The sequence below is a fragment of the Haliaeetus albicilla genome, chromosome Z, assembly GCF_947461875.1.
Source record: "Haliaeetus albicilla chromosome Z, bHalAlb1.1, whole genome shotgun sequence".
NCBI classification, from domain to species: domain Eukaryota; kingdom Metazoa; phylum Chordata; class Aves; order Accipitriformes; family Accipitridae; genus Haliaeetus; species Haliaeetus albicilla.
Genome location: NC_091516.1, coordinates 10,532,228 through 10,551,190, shown reverse-complemented (window position 1 = coordinate 10,551,190; position 18,963 = coordinate 10,532,228). Strand labels below are relative to the sequence as shown.

Genomic DNA, 18,963 nt, shown 5'->3' with positions numbered 1-18,963 from the left:
AAAAAAGTCTAAAATGAACTGCTGAAGAATGGTGTCTCCAAGGTAGACAATAGTAACATCTTATTGCACTTCTTCTAGACCGGAGATGGCATCAGAAGGCCTGGAGGAAGAATATCACTGGTCACCCTGTGGCTCTGAAGAACACCATCCTTGTGGGCTGAGAAAAATCCTTTGTCTGCTGAGAAGGGGAGGAAAAGCAGTTCAAAGTGAACATCCATGCCTCCATACTTATGCTGCTTCCAACATGGATGATGGTGAGAGTCGCTGCTGCCTCTAGCCAGGCTGGTGATCTGGTTGTGTGTGAAAACATTACTCTGTGGTGGTGGTAGGATGGCCTTTTCCAATTAGGTGCATTTGGTATGGGTTACTGCCCACCAGGTACTAGAGACTCACAGGCCCCTCCTTCAAGGCTGTGCCTTAAGTGCCTCTGACAGCAGGCATTACTTGCACTGTGAGCACTCAGACTCCAGGTGGATTTGCCAGGCATCTGCCATGGGGCACGTGGGCAGTCCAAGGATCCTGCTATAGCCCAGACAGGAGAGATGCTGTTTTGAGGTTAGGCCTGGAGCTGAACTTCACAGTGACCTTCATTATCTGCTGGGCATTAGGGGAGGGACAAAGTATAGGACAGGGCCACCACCATGGAAAATGCTGACCATCTATACATTTCAGCAAACTACCTTTCCCAGAAACTGCATGTGTGCGCAGGAAGGTCCTTTGGCCAGAAGGGCACAGCAGGAAAATAATCAAGGCAGGCTTCTTCCATGTTTTCTTCAGAGTCATCCTGCAGACCACTCCAAGCAGCTTTTGTCAGGCAGGCTGTGGTTGATGCTACCTCTCTGAGGGAGAAAAACCTGTGCTAAGCTTTACATCTAGGAACTTTGCTGCTTCTACAAAGATTCTGGGGAATGCAAGAACTACCCCGGATTGGGAGCAGAGGGTCAAATGCAAGCATTTTTCTTTGGGAGAGCTGTCCCACCCTCCCGTTTTTGGGTTCATGCTTCTGTGAGCAGCCGAAAGAGTGAGTTGTCCTAGCAGTGTCGGCACTTGGAAACCCAGCCAGGCTACCTGAGAAGGTGGCACTTACTGCATCCATTATGTTAGTCCAGGAGAGACTGGGTAAAGTCACGAGACTGGTACATGCAGATGATGGGAGCGAGTAGCTGCTTGTCTTAAGGAACCAGCAGAAGCACTAAGGGATAGGAAGTTATGTCTCCTTTTTTTGTTGCCTTCTGTTGTTCAAAAGAAGTTGTTTCCTCCCCCTCCCCAAAGGTGGAATGCCTTGTTTATATCACTCTGAAGACTGTGATAATGAACAGGTTTCATGGAGCTCCTGGGCAGACAGCCCATTATCTGGATTTGAGATTCCTAGTTAAAAAGCAAAAAGGGCTTTTGGCCCTGACTGGTTTATTTTACTTCTACAGTACATCTACTGTTAAAGGGACATCTTTTATCTCTCAGTTGTGTCTAATGGCCCTTGTTTATGTTTCTGTGTCCTTTCTGAGTCATCTCCCACTGCCCAAATCCATTAGGGGGGCTGTAGAGCTCCTTTATTCTGGATAGATGATGAAGGATTGTAGATGATCCCATTAAAAGGGACCTTTCTCTCAGTGCTTGCAACTGGACTGTACCTAACCTGAGCTGGTTCTCATAAGCCAGCGTGGTCCTCCTAGGCATGATGACTAGCTGTGAATTCTTCCCATTTTGAAATGGCTTAACTGGAAGGAAACTGGCCTATCCTTGTGCATTTTGGTGCTACTCTGACCAGTGTGAGCTAGTCTCAATGAGGAGGTGGGGCTGTAAATAAAGCAAAATCTCCTGATTTTTCTGTTTTGCAAACAAAATTTATAGAATGTTATTATATCTTCTTGGCAGTAGCTGCTGTGTGTAAGGCCTTTGTCATTAGCTTGCACAAAACAATTTGGAAAATGGCACATACTGAAGTGCAAATGTGCGTCTGACTTCTTGTCTTAATTTTCTTAAAGGAAAGCTGAATATGCTTGTACCCTGACACGTGTATCACCCAACTCATCTTGTCCCCAAATTGGCAGCAAGCCTGGAGCCTCCCATAGAAGAGAAGCCAGCTTAGGCTGTATGCCAAGGAGGCAGGGGAAGGGTAAATGTCCAGAGGACTTGACTTGGCCTTTTCAATAGTGTGTGGTGTATTGGCTGGCTTTTCCTTAAGAAAGAGGCCCTGGCCAGAGCTACAATGGTGATATAACTAAGGGAGAAGGTCTGACAGACCATGAGGTGGGATATGAGAATGCAGTTATGATTAGCAAAAGGTCATTGCTCACCCCAGCAGTGTCCTGGGATTTTTTTACCTTTCCTTTTTTTAAGGGACGAAGAAAGAGGTTTTCTAACTTGGTAGCCAGATGTAAAAGACTCTTAGCAAAGAGGCAGAGGGGAAGGTAAAGAGCAATCACAGAAGTCAGATGGAGTCAGGCTGCTATATTTAACTGCAGCAAGAAAAGACAAGCATGTGGCTTTGCAAAGAGAAAGGATAGAATCATAGAATTGTTTAGGTTGGAAAAGATCTTTAAGGTCATCGAGTCTAACTGTTAACCTAACACTACCAAGTCCACCACTAAACCATGGCCCTAAGCACCATGTCTAGATGTCTTTTAAATACCTCCAGGGATGGTGACTCAATGACTTCCCTGGGTAGCCTGTTCCAATGCTTGGTAACCCTTTCAATGAATAAATTTTTCCTAATATCCAATCTAAACCTCCCCTGGCACAACTTGAGACTCAGCCTATCACTCGTTACCTGGGAGAAGAGACCAACACCCACCTAACTACAACCTCTTTTCAAGTAGCTGCAGAGGTCTCCCCCTCAGCCTCTTTTTCTCCAGACTAAACAATCCCAGTTCCCTCAGCTGCTCCTCATAAGATTTGTGCTATAGACCCTTCACCAGCTTTGTTTCTCTTCTTTGGATGTACTTCAGCACATCAATGTCTTTCTTGTAGTGAGGGGCCAAAACTGAACATAGTATTTGGGGTGCAGTCTCACCAGCACTGAGTACAGGGGCACAATCACTTCCCTAGTCCTGTTGGCCACATTATTTCTGATACAAGCCAGGTTGCTATTGGCCTTCTTGGCCATGTTGGCACATATTCAGCCAGCTGCTCACCAACACCGCCAGGTCCTTTTCTGCCAGGCAGCTTTCCAGCCACTCTTCCCCAAGCCTGTAGCGCTGCATGGGGTTGTTGTGACCCAAGTGCAGGACCTGGCACTTGGCCTTGTTGAACCTCATACTATTGGCTTCATCCCAATGATTCAGCCTGTCCAGATCCCTCTGTAAAGCCTTTCACTCTCAAGCAGATCAACACTCCCATCCAACTTGGAGTTGTCTGCAAACTTACTGAGGGTGCACTCAATCCACTTGTCCAGATCATTGATAAATTGATCATTGATAAATTGTTTAATAAACAGAACTGGCCCCAATACTAAGTCCTGGGGACCACCACTAGTGACTGGCCACCAACTGGATTAACTCCATTCACCACCACTCTTTGGGCTCGGCCATCCAGCCAGTTTTTAACCCAGCAAAGAGTACACCCTTCCAAGCCATGAACAGCCAGTTTATCCAGGAGAATGCTGTGGGAAATGGTGTTAAAGGCTTTACTAAATTCGAGTTAAACAACATCCACAGCCTTTCCATCATCCATTAAGCGGGACATCTTGTCATAGAAGATCAGGTTGGTCAAGCTGCTGACTGGGCCTGATCACCTGGTTGTCCTGTATGTGTCACATGATGACACTCAAGATGATCTGCTCCATAAACTTCCCCAGCACCGAGGTCAGACTGACAGGCCTGTAGTTCCCTGGATCCTCCTTCTGGCCCTTCTTGTAGATGGGTGTCACATTCCAGTCAACTGGGACCTCCCTGGCTAGGCAGGACTGCTGAAAAATGATTGAAAGTGGCTGAAAGAAGAAACAGAAGAAACCTATTTGAAAATAAGGATGGCTGAGGGGAAAGGGGCTTTTAAAGAAACTCTAGAAAGGTAGAAGGAGAGAGAGAAAATGAGGGAGAAACTGTGGTGTGTAACCTATTTGGTTTTTTTCCCCTCATATTGGTTCCTTTTCTTGCTTCTGAGTGCTATATATAACTCTAAATAGACCTTTTATACTCTAAAGAAATCCAGTAATGACTCCAGAATTGACAGTATGATGAAAAATATTTTGAAAGAATGACTAAGACTTATTTCACATGGTAATTTTTTTATTTCATGCAGTTATTATTTTTAAAGGCTAGGAATGAAGTTTTTCCTCAGTGACTCCTTGGTGGGGAGCTGACTTTCCATTCAACAGTTTCTAATAAGGTGGAGAGAGAATGACTCCTTTCTACAGAAGCAATATCTTTTTTTAGCACAAATATAGCTGGAAGGTTGATTTACATGAGGACACATTGCGTGAGCCTTTAGTGGGATTTTTCAATACCATTAGCTTTTAAACATGTTTTTATTATATTAAATATGCTTTAATTTCACTTCAGAGAGAAAACATTCATATGCCTTACTGTTCAAAATTAATTTTTGTGCAATACTGAATACTTACTCTGTGATCTTGCCATAATATATTGATTGTGGAGAGGAAGAAAAACCTTTCTGTAATCTGCCTAGAGACTGTTTCTTTAGCAACCTCCAAACTTGCTGTTTGATGATACTTTTCAGATACTTCGTGAACAAAACAAATCCTTCTTAGTCTATTTTAATGGTATTTGCCTTAAATTCAATTTATTTATCAAATGGATTTGCTCCATAAAAATCTTCACAGAACTCTGTTGAAAGGGAATTCAGAAAACAACCTCTGAACACCATGATAATGCATGATTGTATTTTTTCTCAAGTGTAAAAAGTGTAATTTAATGTTTACAGTTTTCGAGACTCTGTCAGCTTTGAAACTCGCACGTACTTCAGAATGGCTTTTACGTCTCTAAGTAGTCTAAAACTAAAGTCTTGAGCTTTAGAGCTGGTCTCCTTGAAATAGTGGTTCAGCTCTCAGTACCTGAGACTTCCCATAGTTCTACCTGGATGTAAAAAAACAACCATGGTCCAAGTACTGAGCAGGGATATGTTCTCTTTGGATTCCAGGGGAATCAAGTGCTGTCTTCAGGCACTTCATTCAATTTTTGTTTGTGAGCATGGGCTAATGTAGCAAGGGACTACAGCTGCAATATTTTGGAGGTGAGTTGAACAGCTCTCACATAGCATTGTCCCTGCCTGTCTTCTGCCTCCCTACAGCCTAAGAGTAAGTTTGGCATGGGTGCTATGGAAAAACACTTGTGAAGAGAAAAATGTCACATTACTAAAATCAATGCAATAAGATGGAAGGTTTAAAATATGCTTTTCTGCTTGGTCTTCCTCCAAGACAGTTTTTGGCAAAAAAAGAAACCCCAAAATAAATGTAGCTTCTAATATCAAGTAAATAAAAATAATATCATATTAGGTAAAAGAGAAGCAACTGTTTTGGTGCAAGCAGTGTATAAAGAAGTAGTGCTCTTTATTGCTGACACCTAGTGCTTTGCTCTAACAAAAAAATAATTTTTTTTTCAACGCACAGCATCAAAGCAGAAATGAGGTGCAAGCAGACAGAGGAGATGATATGTTAGCACTATGTTTGAAGCAGTATGCAGGTGTTTCCAGGTAAGACAGACTGAGCTTCTGTAATGTGCTTCTCAGAAGTGCAGCCCAGACTGCAGTGCTTGGTCGTGGCCATGTTTTGCCTGACAGGTTCTAAGCTCTGCTTCGGAGAGGAGAGGCTGGTGGTACATTCTGACTCCAGTTCAACCCTGATGCAGGAATTTATTCTTTAAATTATGAAAAGAAGAACATTTAATCTTTCTCTTTAGACTTGAAAAGAGGTTCTTTTCTGTGGATCCTCACGTGGTGGGTTTCAGCCTTGATTGTCATGTTAAAAATCTCATTTCAGAAAAATGAGTTTTGTGTATGCCTTTTCTAGGGGATGCATCCCTGGCTGTTGTTTGTCCAGCTGTTTCCTATTGTCCTGGGAACAAAAATTCGGACACCTAAGGCACAAACTACTCTTATAATAGCCACATCTGTTCTGATTAGGTAATGCCCGCTGAAAAAGAGTTGTAGAAGAAATGCCGAAGTATTCTTTTAGTCAGATGAGGAAACCAGTGGCTCTGTTCAAGAAGTGTCTGATTTAAGAATGGTCAAAATCTTGAGCATGGGATGGGATAGTCCTACAGAAAGTATCAACAGCAGGGCATTAAGGACTGTGTTAACACCAAGAATTAACCCCATTCTGGTACCAATATCTTCCAGGAAACAACTGTCACTCTTTTTTACTTGTATCTTGTACAGGATCACTCCGCTAATTCCCAGAATTAGAGCAGTATATGGCAACACAACTCCCCTAAACTGTACTGGTATGCCAGCAGGAACAAGAAAAGGCAATTGCTTCCCAGTTTAACAGACTTTTCAAGACAATGTATATTGTTTTTCTTGGATTCTTTTTAATGAACTACCAGGCCCAATTCACAAAAAATATGTTCTTTGATCCTGAGAAGATAGCCAAATCAAGCTATCTAAAGTCTCACTGATGTACAGAGAAAAATCAAGGTGCCAGAATCAAGTGCTAGATGATAGGAAAGACTGTACTGCACAGCACAGGACAGATATATTTGGACCTGCTTAGTTACAACGATTCAAACAGAAGATGCATCCTGATTGTGTGTCCAATATTTCAGAAGATAAAGACAAGAGATTCACCCTCAGCCTGACCACTGACAGATTCTGTTGTCACATGCAAGGCTGGGGGTCTTCTTAAAGAACATTCCATTATCTCACCCTAAGTCCAGTTGGCTTTCACAAATGTGAAAAGCTGTTTTACATTCACAGTCACCACTAAGTATTTCACACATTTAGGATTTCCCTTATCTTCCTTCTCTGTAGCATGTGGGCTTCCTCTCAGTGGCAGTACACTTGACTAAAGTGTAAAGAACCATGTGGAAATCAGTCTAAAAAAATTGCTGGAGGTGTTTCACTTCCTTTGTGCAGACATGGCAGATCAGTTATCTAATGACAGATGAGTACAGTTTTTTTGACACTTGAATTCTTTGCCTTTTCACCTTTTTCCTCAGAAAGACGAATTATAGCCATTCATATAAAGACATACAGGAAATGAAATTGTTTTAGTTACTGTGTCTACATGACACAATTTGCCATGTCAACACAAGGAAGAAGCCTCTAGAGAATCCCTTTTTTCAGAAGGAGGTCTGTACCCTTGCTGACATAAAAAGATTGAGAAAGCTTGGTAGTGCTTACCTCCATCATACCATCTGTTCAGAGTCAGAGCTGGCTTTTGATTCAGTTTCACACATTCTTCCAGCCAGTTTAAAGGACTTGAGGCTTAGGGTATGCATATTCTTGCAATGTGCAGCCAGAGATTATATTGGTACTGTTCATGACACACCTGGGGAAAAGAAGTGCCTGTGACTGAATTGCTAATCAGGCTTTAAACCTCAACTCTGTTAACTTGGCTCATGCTGCTGGATTTAGTGAACTATGAAAAGTATTCTCTATCTTACACAGACTATATCATATTAAGGATAAATTGCATTTCAGCAAATATTTTCTTTCCAAGGAGCAGATTTATTCACTTCATATTATTCTTCAGAACATGATGAAATTGCACTTAGCTTTGATAGCATGAGTTTACTGTGATTGCCTAATTTCCTTCTAGTATATGGTAACAGGGCTTGCAGATAGCAGAGAAGTAATGTAAGTTTAATAGTTTGATAGTTTGACCTGTCTCATATTGCATTCTGATAAGCAATCATCTGGGAAGTATTGCCTATGCGAAACTACAGCTGAAAGGGCCTGCAAGCACGCTGGAGAATAAGACTAGAATTCATAACGATTGCAACTAATTGAAAAAACATCCCCCCAAAATAGGGTGCAGTTCAATATGGATGAATACAAAACACCACTCTTGGGAATAATCAATTGCTAAAATAAAAAATAACTGCTAACCAGTAGGTTAGCTAGCAAAGGTTACTACATGTTATCTACGTGGACTTATGCAAAGTGTTTGACACTGTCTCGTACAACATCTGTGTCTCTAAATTGCAGAGACAGGGACTTGATGGATGGACCACTCAGTAGATAAGGAATTGGCTGGATGGTCACACTCAAAGGGTTGTGGTCAATGGCTTGATGTCTGAATGGAGATAAGTGGCATTCCTCAGGGGTTGGTATTGGGATTTGTGCTGTGTAACGTCTTTGTTGGTGACATCAACAGGGGCATTGAGTGCACCTCAGCAAGTCTGCTGATGACACCAAGCTGTGTGGTGTGGCTGACACGCTGGAGGGAAGGGATGCCTTCCAGAGGGACCTGGATAGGCTAGGGAGGTGGGCCTGTGCAAATCTCATGAAGTTCAACAAGGACAAGTGCAAGGTCCTGCACATGGGTTGGGGCAATCCCAAGTACAAATACAGGCTGGGCAATGAGTGGACTGAGAGCAGCCCTGCAGAGAAGGACTTGGGGGTATTAGTGGATGAAAAAGTGAATGTGAGCTGTCAATGTGCACTCGCAGCCCAGAAAGCCAACCTTATCTTGAGCTGCATCAAAAGAAGTGTGACCAGTGGGTCGAGGGAGGTGATTCTGCCCCTCTACTCTGCTCTGGTGAGACCCCACCTGCAGTACTGCATCCAGCTCTGGGGCACCCAACATAAGAAGGACATGGACCTGCTCAAGCAGGTCCAGAGCAGGGCCGTGAAAATGATCAGAGGGCTGGAGAACCTCCCCTATGAGGACAGGCTGAGAGAGTTGGGGTTGTTTGGCCTGGAGAAAAGAAGGCTCTGGGGAGACCATAATGTGGCCTTCCAGTACCTAAAGGGGGCCTACAGGAAAGATGGGGAGGGACTCTTTATTAGGGAGTGTAGTGATAGGACTAGGACATGGGGTAATGGCTTCAAACTGGAAGAGGGTAGATTTAGATTAGATGTAAGGAAGGAGTTCTTCACTGTGAGGGTGGTGAGGCACTGGAACAGGTTGCCCAGAGAGAAGTGTTCAAGGCCAGGTTGGATGGGGCTTTGAGCAACCTGGTCTAGTGGAAGGTGTCCCTGTCCATGTCAACGGGTTGGAACTAGATGATCTTTAAAGTCCCTTCCAAACTAAACCATTCTATGATTCTATGATTCGAGAATTATAATGGTTTACAAGCTGAACATCATTTAAAAAAACTGTGTAAATGGAGAAGGGGGAAGCAAAGCCCAGACTTGGATGAATAGACAGGGCTGCTGTAAGTTAAGATTCATTCCTTTCTTCTTAGCACTAGTAAAGCTTTATCTAGACTGCTGTGCCCAAACTTCTTTAGGTACCACAGGTAAAGAAGAATGCAGGCCAGCTGGGAGAAAAGCCAGAGATCAGCAGGGATGACTTAGAGATATACAAAAAATGATTGTTAAGAGAAGAACTAAAAATTTGGGATTGTTTATTCTAGAGAAGAAAAAGTTGAGAGGAGACATGATAAATCTTCCAACATGTAAAATACTGCTGCAGAGAGCAGAGTGTTATTCAGAGTGGTACAAGAATTTACAGGCTTAACTACAGCAAGGGAGATTTAGGTAAGATTTTAGGAAAATATATCTGAAGACAAGAATGGTCATGCATTGGAAAAGACCGTGTTGGGGATGTATGGGGTATTGAGGGAGAAAGGTTAGACAAACCTCCCTCTTAAATGATGAAGGTACATTTCATTATGTCCTGTCTGTTCTGACCTGAAATCATGCTGAGTGGCTATATAATTGTAACTTGGAAAACTCAGTAAAAAGAGCGTGCTCTATATAAGCACAGAGCCAAAAAAGCATGAAAAGAGAAGCTTCAGGAATATTTGTGTTGCACAAAGACCCACTTGCTGTCAGTGTAGCTCTGGTACTAAAGGTTCTTGATTAATTCATTACTGTTAAATGAGTCTGGACTTAACTTTTGTTCAGTCAGGTTTGATCTTTGTACAATATCATCCTTTTCCCCATGATTAGAGTTGCTGCCTGTATTCTTCTTTCCTAATGCTGCCTAAATTTCTGAGGGGTATAGTGCATATTTATTCACTAGTCTGTGAATAAATATCTTTTAGATGCATTCAGACCATTCAGAAAATGTGTACTTGAGGTATTCAAGGTAGAAATCAATAGATAACTTGAGGCACTGAATCTTTGTCCGAGATGTCTTTGGACTTGCCCTTCAGCCGAGTAGTTTAACATATTATTCTTCTAAAACTACATTCCACACACAGTGATCAGCAGCCACACGCTGTCTGTCCATAGCTGTGTGATATTATATTGATTTGCTCAAATGGATTTGAACGTTTGTGGTTTTCTGTGGTCACAGGGGGCCACTAGTCCAAAAGCCCCATGGTATTATTGTGGAAATAACAAATAGTTTGTCACTGTTGAAGCTCTTTCCTTGCCTCTCGTCATCCTCTTTGGAACCTGTACTAAACCTGTGGTCTGACAACTGAAAGGCCAACTGATGTTTGTGAAATATGGATCAGACTATAGAATGGCCAGATGTGAGAGAGCAACACTCCACTCTTTGCTGCTAGTCCAGGTAATATAGCTTCTTTGACTACCAATTCACAAAAAACAATGTCAAAACAAAACAAAACAAAAAATTGCCTGCTTACCCTTCTGTAGTATTTCTCATATGGTAAAAAGCCCCAAATGTCTGCATGTTTTGGTGCTGTCAAAAAGCATGGACTTAGATGGCACCATAACAGAGGAAGAATGGCTGCTATTCCACAGTTCTGTAGGGTAAATAAACACTGATTTTCTATATTGAAAGCAGAACTATCATAGAATATTATGTAGTGGATATATTATGTATTGTGAAGCCTCTTATGCCATACACTTTTACTCAAAATGCCTGGCTGGCTTTTCCCAGGCCTATGAACCACAGTCACCCAGCTAAGATCCTTACATAGTTGCAGAACTTTTCCAGCTCCTTCCTCAACCTGTGGGGTCTCCTCTTCTGCTTCTGTTCCTCCAAATCTTACTTATGCTATCCTAATGAGTCTGATGCACTCGGACTGTTTGGATGCCAGGTGATTTTCAAGTGCTGTAATATTCTGTTGCATATGGCAGTGCTTGTCTGGTGTGGATTTTGTAATCATCTCAGTCATTCACAGCATAAGAATTAGGATCCTCCTTGGCACACTGAAGAGATTCTGACAGCAGGCAAGTGGCTTTTTTTAAGGAATAATGCCAGTGTCCTTGATAAGAATGACAGACTTACAGGAACAAACACCTTTTGCAGTTTTTAAGTGTTGAGCTTTGTGATTAGGTAAGTATTCAATGAGAACTCTTGTTATTCCAATGAAACAGCATACTTCCTGAATAAATTAGCCTTTTTAAGCAGCACAGGTTACAAGAATAAGTACTAATATCTGGACAGATTTCACACCAAAAAAATATATTGCATTCTCGCCATAATTTTAGTCAGTAAAAATGATGAATTCACAGTGCAGGTTTCAACCCCTGAAGAAGTGTAGTTTACCAGAAAAAACTGTTACAAACTGACTAGAAATAAAGTCCATGGACAAAGCATGTCTTCTAAGAACAGAACTTGAGAAGAAACAAATGTGCTTGTTTTACTTTACCTCCTAATGGCCTTCTGAAACACTTGGTCTGGTACTAGTTACTTTGGTTATGAAGAGTGTATTTTTTTCACCTCAGTATTTCTAAAAAGCTTTTTATCAGAGTTCCTGCCATTCCTCTCCTGTCCATTCCCTGTTCTAAGACTGTAGCTGAGAATACACTGTCCTGTCTGCTTGTAAAAAGCCATATGCCTGTGTTAGTAACTCTCTTTCTTTTGAAATATCTTTTGCATTTTGAAAATCCAGGTATTTAGATGTATTTCTCACTTGTGCATTCATATTTCTGGTTAAGGTCAGGAATTCAAAAAATAATATCAGAGAGAAAAAAATCAAAAGCTCATTGCTTTTGTGGCTTTTTTCACTGAGGCCAGTTTTAGGATCTTTTGCCAATGATCAGTCTGTACTCTTTAGGTCTATATTATATACATAAGCTGTGTGTGCAACAAATGATGTTTTCATAGCCTCTCCATATAGCCTATTAAACAGTAGTTGGAATACTTCCATTCCTAAAGCAAAACCTTTGGCATAAAAAATATTGTCATTTGGATAGGCTAGACATACTTTTGCAAAGTGACCTTATGAAAATATTGGCTGAGGTATGACTGAGCCTAAATTATATGACAGTGAAGTAGTACATTCTGGTCTCTCTGGTACATGAGGTCTCATCTTGTAGCAGTGAAACCACCTGAAATTAAACAAAAAACAGTAGTGTGCATCAGATTTAGAGGTTGAAGTATGCTGGTTTGGGGGTTTTTTTTAGTTGAAGACATTTATGTAAAATCTTTGTTTGGCAGAGGCAAACATTGCTTACTGTGGTTTATCTGCCTGATGATTTTTGTCTTCATAAAATAAAATGATAGGAAACACTGGAAGGCGACTCTTCTGCCTACATTATAAATATAAGTAAGTCTGGAATAGCTGGGTCAGAATTATTTCTTCCTCTCTCTTTTACAGCTCTCATATATTTTTCTGTGTCATTCAGGGATAACTTGATTGTTTGGGTGCTCTAGATGACAACATCTTGCTCTCTATTAAAACACGCATATTTCTGCTTCCCCTCAAGGGTCAATCATCTTAAAAACTGCCTTCCTAGTCTGTCATGCAGGGATAGATATTATAATTGACTATCCCATTTACCAGCTCATCCCCCTGAATCGTTAGTCAGATGTTCATGCTTACTATACCATGTTGCCAAGTCTATTCCAGTGCATAAGAACAAATGGGACCAACCCATGCTTTATCATTTGAAATAATTCTTGTGCTTAATGTGTAAACATTTTGGTTTGTATATTCTGTACATGTAAGGGAGAGTATAGTGTAGCTGTAATGGAAATCTTTTTTAAAATGACTATATACTGACTGTTGCTCTCTGTCATTCCAGTGAGATAACTTTAGAAACGGAAGGGTGCAATACCTGGTAGTACAAGTCAGATCATACAGGCCATTCACATGGTGAAGCTGCAAAAAAGAATTGGGAAAAATACAAGGTCACTTGTGAATCAGTGTTCCTCACTGCTTGCCAAGAACATAGAGAGGCACTCAGTCGAAGCAGGTGAAAGAAGTATCCTTCGAATGCAGTGTTCTATTAAATCTGTTTGACTCAGAAGTTACTACTGAAGAAGAGCACGCATGATTTTGGAGCCAACTTTTCAATAGCTGCTGCAAAAACATGATCTTCCAGACTGTGTTCAATATAAAAAGCTTCAGCTTTTAGTGCTTTATTGCTGCCAAAATGAAGCTGTCAAAACTAAAGGCTATCCTAGGGCTATTCTGTAAATGTGCCCTTTTGCTACTACAAGCAAATCCTAAAGGGGAGCAAGTGTACAGCTTAAATAACCTTATGAATATTGGACTGGACTTTCATTTTGTGACTCTCTTTGACTGAGGAATATGGCTGTTGTATCCTGCTTTGTTCCACAGCCAGTACATTTCATAAATTAAAAATAAGAACCATAGAAAAAGCTCTTTATAACAGGACTTGTTTTCTCTTCCATGTGATCTAAGTCAAGAACAGTAGATTTTCCCTCTACCTTCCCCATATGGCAAAACTCCTTCATATAGATTTGGAGAGTTTATTCTTGAAAATGCAACTTTTTTTTCTGATGCATTGCGGTTTAAGAACAGATTTTTTTTCTTTTTTCTTTTTTTTTTTTTTTTTTTTGAGAAGGTTCTGTCTTGTTTGTAGTCTCCTTTCATGTCTGTAAATTTAGAGTTGTTAAGGTAGGGTCCTTGTGGTTTTTTTTAATGGTGCATTAGGAGTAGAAGGTTACTATCAACCAATTTATGTTTAAAAAAAAAAATGGAAAAGGATAGGTTTGAATTTTTTTCCCCCAAATTAGCTTTCAGATTTTTGTACTGCTTTGAAGTAGTACCAATTGTAGGTTATAATCAGAAGATCCTCACTCTGTGGTCAGATTATTCTGAGTAGCAGGCACTTCACACTTAGTCAAGTGATGTCAGTTTAGTGTAACAGTCTGGCATATTAGGTATTTCTAGCAACTTCCAGCTTTCATCCTTTGTCTATGACTTAAAGGTATGATCAAGAATGAATACAGAAAGTGCTTTTGGTACAATGCTATTTTGCTATGTGTTTCAGGAATTAAAAAAAGTGAGATGTACAGAGAAAGTGTCTTAAACATAATAAAGTTAAAATATCAATTATAAGTCTGCTCACTGAAACTTGAACTTCAGTTTTTTTGCATTTGTAGTATGTACAGAAACTACACATGCACATCATAAAATAAAATGCAGCTTCAGCTTAAGTGTGGCTTTTCTAAGGGTGTACAAATTCTGCAGCTCTACACTGAGAAGCCAAGCACAGAAAGACATAGTTTGAGAGGACACTGGGACAGAGCCTAGCTGTAAATGTAATAGCTATCCATTTCAAAAGGGGGAGAAGGAGGATATAAATCCTTTTTCTGGCCCTTCAGTAATAGTAGCTGACAGGGAAGGCATGATGATGAGAGAGTGTGGTGGTGAAGTCTGAGGAGGCATCTGTGTGAGGTGCATAAGAAAAACCTGCACAAGTGTGCAGTAGCTTTTTAAACATTTTTAAACATTCCAATTTGTATCTTATAAATTAAACTTGTGCTGTGTGAGAGGGTTCTTAAAAAAAAAAAAAAAGGATACTGAAGTGGAAGAGAAATCCTGTCCAGAGAAAACAAGTATTTGTTTCACAGTACTGTGAAAAAGAAAATTAATTCAGAAAGTTATTCTGTTGTGATAGCAGCTGAGGTGCACAGGCGGTTGGCCAGCGGCAGGCTGGGTGCCACCTGCCCTGGGTGCCTTGCAGATTTTGTGACCAGAGGCTATTGATCAGAGTGCCCCACTGTGGGTATGAGGTTTCTGTCTGTCTGCATGAGGAATCTGCAACTAGCAAGCTGGAATATGGCATGTCTGACCAGGCTAAGTGGAGGGGAATCGCTTTATGGCATTAGACTGGGATATGGTGAGCTTATGGTACTTGCAGGGCAGGTGTGTGTTATCAAATGATGATCATCTACATTCAAAAATGGGACGAGAGTTGATGGACACGAGCATGCACTCACCAGGACACTTTTCCGTCTGAGGTGCTGCCTGAGAAGGAAGGTAAATTATTTGTTGAGCTGAGCCTGTGTAATGTAGCTGCAGGAAGAGGAGGCCATGGGAGCAGCAACAGCACTGCGATAAGGCAGTCCCTCTGACTGAGACTGAATGAATTCACATGTATGTTGAGGAGCAGGAAGAAGCAGGGAGCTGGAAGCCGCACTTCAGGGTAGCGATGGATACTTGTTACCAGTGCTCCCAGTCCTCAAGGAATTTCAGTATCATCTCTTTCTGATGTACCTCCTGCCTATATAAGGCACTCAGCTGCTTGTGTTTAATTGGCGACATTTGGTAGATATTCCTGGTTGGTCTAACACTCTATACCAGGATAAGAAACATCAGGAGATGTGGTCTGACTTTTCAGTTTACATCCTCTGGGCTGTATATACTTTAGCAGGAATCTTTTAAGTGTAGCCACTGTATCATCAGCTCGTGTTTTGTTACAGTGAAAGATGTAAGCAAATATCTACATCTTTTCCTGAGAATACACACGTAGGAGTCCCCTCATCTTCTAATGACCTAAGTCTGTCCTCATTTAAGTAACGACAGATGCACATGTCTCTGCCAGTATGAGGCAGAGTCTGGAGCTATCCATTCTGTCTGAGGCAAGTTTTTATGTTGCCAACACATAACTGTGTCTCCTGCAAACTTGAGGTCCTCTAGACGAAAGCAGACAACATTGGTGTGCAGTTATTTTAACCATTCATGTTCAGACACCGTTCTGCTGGGGAAAGGAGACAGTATGGGAACAACCTCTTCCCAAACATGCTCATGCTGCAAGCCAGCAGATCAGGGAAAGCTACGTAATGTGGCATTGCAGACTACACCCCTAGCAGCTTAGGCGTAGTGGCTATTTGGCAGAAATAAACCAGCTTTAGTTGTACTTCAGGGTTTTTTAGCTCCAAAGCAGAAGGGCACATTGTACTAGCCATTGGCATCACCGACAGGATTCATGAGGCAAGCCTTTAAGCTGTCCTTGAGGATCTTGCTATTACCAGATATGGCCTAGAAGGACCTTATCTACTTCAATTCCAGCTGGTCCGGAAACAAAAATGTCAACTTTACCAACAGAATGCTCTGTGCAGGGATGTTAAGACTTTTCCCCCACCTTTTTTTTTTTCATTTAGGAAAGCTAAATTCCCTCTAATGAAAGGAAAGGCCCCATTACATGGAAGGCAGGCATGACTGGAAGGGCTCTTTGTCTCACAGACTGTTGGTCAGCACTGGCCCACTGTGCTGGCAGCAAAGCTAATACACTGAAATTGCAATTTAGCTGCCACTAAAAAGAGTTAGTCCTGGCCTTTGTGCTCTAACTCAAAATTCAGTCACAGTTTGGACTTACACCATTTTTATCTTATTGAAATGAGCAATGAAAAAAGCAGGTGGTGGTGAGGAAATGGAGTATATCCTGCAATTCTGAACAGCGACTTTTTCACAGAAATTATTTACATCCCAACATTGTGCTATGCATCTTCAAGCTGGGTGATCTGTGCAAATAATTAGCATCTTTTAGGAAGGAAAACTTCACAAGTGTCAAAACACTGGTTTTGTATTAGTAGTGCATAGACAAATGTTCCTAGCTATTTTCTACAACTACACAGAAATTATTCTCACATGTTTATACAGATAGGTGAGGTGCTAGCCACCAGGGTGGAACATGGGAGCTGCTTAATAAAAAGATTCAAGAAAATATAGTCAGTGAAAAATCTCACTACCATAGAACAAATATTTTCTACAGCCACAAAACCAATCGTTCCTTCAGTTTTCAGCCACTAACCTAGCACAAGACTTCTGCTTCACAGAGAGGGAGGCGGACACATGTCCACAATGCATTTTCCACTTGCTTTTCAGTATTGACAAATACTGACATCTGAGCATACAGATGTATTTCATAGTCTATAAAAAAATACTGCAATCCTGTAGCATTCAACATTCATGTAACTATAGCAACACCAGATGATGAATGAAATAGGTTCGAGTTAAAAGATGCTTCTGCTGGCCTAGCAGTATGGGAAACAGGCAGGATTGTTCCTGGCAGTATGGGAGCTAGCTCTGACATTGCAAAACTAGTTGTTTCAGAGCACTGTCATCATTTCAACTTCTTTCTTCAAGGTTCTTACTCTGGTGTTGGTTTTAAGGACAGTTACTTGAGAGTGTGCTTCTGACATCAGCTTTTCATAACTTTGCTGCAGGTGTCTCCTACATGAAATGCAGAACTACTTTTGCATTAGTGAAATGAATAAAATTTAGACACCTTAGCCCATTTCTAAGTGATTCTCAGTTGATTAGCTGAGATCATCTGTCTGCTAGTTTTAGCACATTTCTAATGTTCTCATAGCATAGTGTATGTCAGTCCTCAGTGCTAGGAAAGTTTTGTCACCGTGTTGAATGAAGACAAAATAAGAACAGGGATGCCTATTAAAATTGCCTTCTGTAAAATGGAAAGTAACTTCACTGCATAGATGTGGTGTCTCTCCTACAAGCATAGTTTTATTCTTTCCCTAGGAAAGGAATAAAGGCAGATGCTTTTCTTTTCTTGAAGAAATACTGACTGGCATTAATACAGGTGAACTGAGAACTCTAAGAGAAGCTTATTCAATGAATGCTGTGAAATACTATGCAAGGCTGATTAGCCCTGAAGACTAGTATCACTTGTAACAATCACTTGTAATTTATTAAAAACTGTTTAGAGGCTCTATGTTTCTGGGAAGTAAGTATTATAAAATATTTTTATCACATAGAATTCATAGCCAAAAAACGCTTGAATTCATTTATTTGTAGCATTTGTCATTGATGCTCCCTCATGGCGAGTTCTGCCTGCACAAGGCTCCATGTCAAGCCCCTGTGGCATAGGACTGATTTTAGACACATGTACTCCGAATAACTTCAAAAAGCATCCAGGGCCTGGCACTTCTAGCTGTCCCATCAAGATAAAGTGGATTTTCCATTCATAATCACAATTAAAACTGAAGGATTTTAATCGAAATATCCTTACCCTTATGCATGGGTTTGGTACAGAGCAAAATGCAAACTGCCACATACCCAGCCTTAGTGCAAAGCACATGCCAGCTTTCTACTGGTAACCTGGGCTTAATGCAGTAAATGTCCATTACACCTGAAGTGGTATTCATTAGACACAGGAAAGACAGCTGCATGGGGTAAGCATCCTTCCACTGGGGCCAGCCTTTGTGCTTTCCTAGCACAAAGCATAACACTGTAGTACTTGGAATTAGCTTCAACAGGCAACACATTTGGTTTCAACTGAAGCATTAATCACATAAGATATAGTATCTCTGGAAAAATATCTACTGATTTTCAATACACACTTCACTTATCAAGAAAATGTCAGCATAGTTACTCTCTTGTTCTTGTGATGTTATCAGTCCTGTGTATGCAAGGTCCAGCCTTTCAGACCTCTTCTTACTGTGCAGAGCCCTAAACGCCAAGTTAAGCTTTTCTCCCTGTACTTGTCTAGTGCTTAAAAATGGGAATCATCTAATACAGCACACACACAGCTGCTGCAGGTAGTTGGCAAAAAGATTCAGCTAAAAGGGGTGTTAGTCAACTTGCCCATTCATTGACTCATGTACCCTACTTTAGCTTACAGGAAAAATATGTAATTAGAACATTTTTCTATTACAGGGGCAGGAGCTGTCTCCTGGAATTGATGCTCAAGTTTCTTTCTAGAACTAGCCCTCACTTTCCCCATACTGACCTCCTCTGCCAACAGGCATGCACACACTCACTCTCT

At 41.1% G+C, this 18,963-nt stretch overlaps 1 long non-coding RNA gene across 3 annotated transcripts in view; it reads left to right on the top strand.

Moving 5' to 3' along the window:
• LOC138683732 (uncharacterized) overlaps positions 1-18,963 on the top strand; it is a 72,025-nt gene that overhangs the window by 22,158 nt on the left and 30,904 nt on the right. For all 3 annotated transcript variants that reach the window (XR_011323160.1, XR_011323159.1, XR_011323158.1), the window contains exons 2-3: positions 79-254; positions 5,567-5,649. This is a non-coding gene — a long non-coding RNA (uncharacterized lncRNA). The remainder of the gene's footprint in view (positions 1-78; positions 255-5,566; positions 5,650-18,963) is intronic.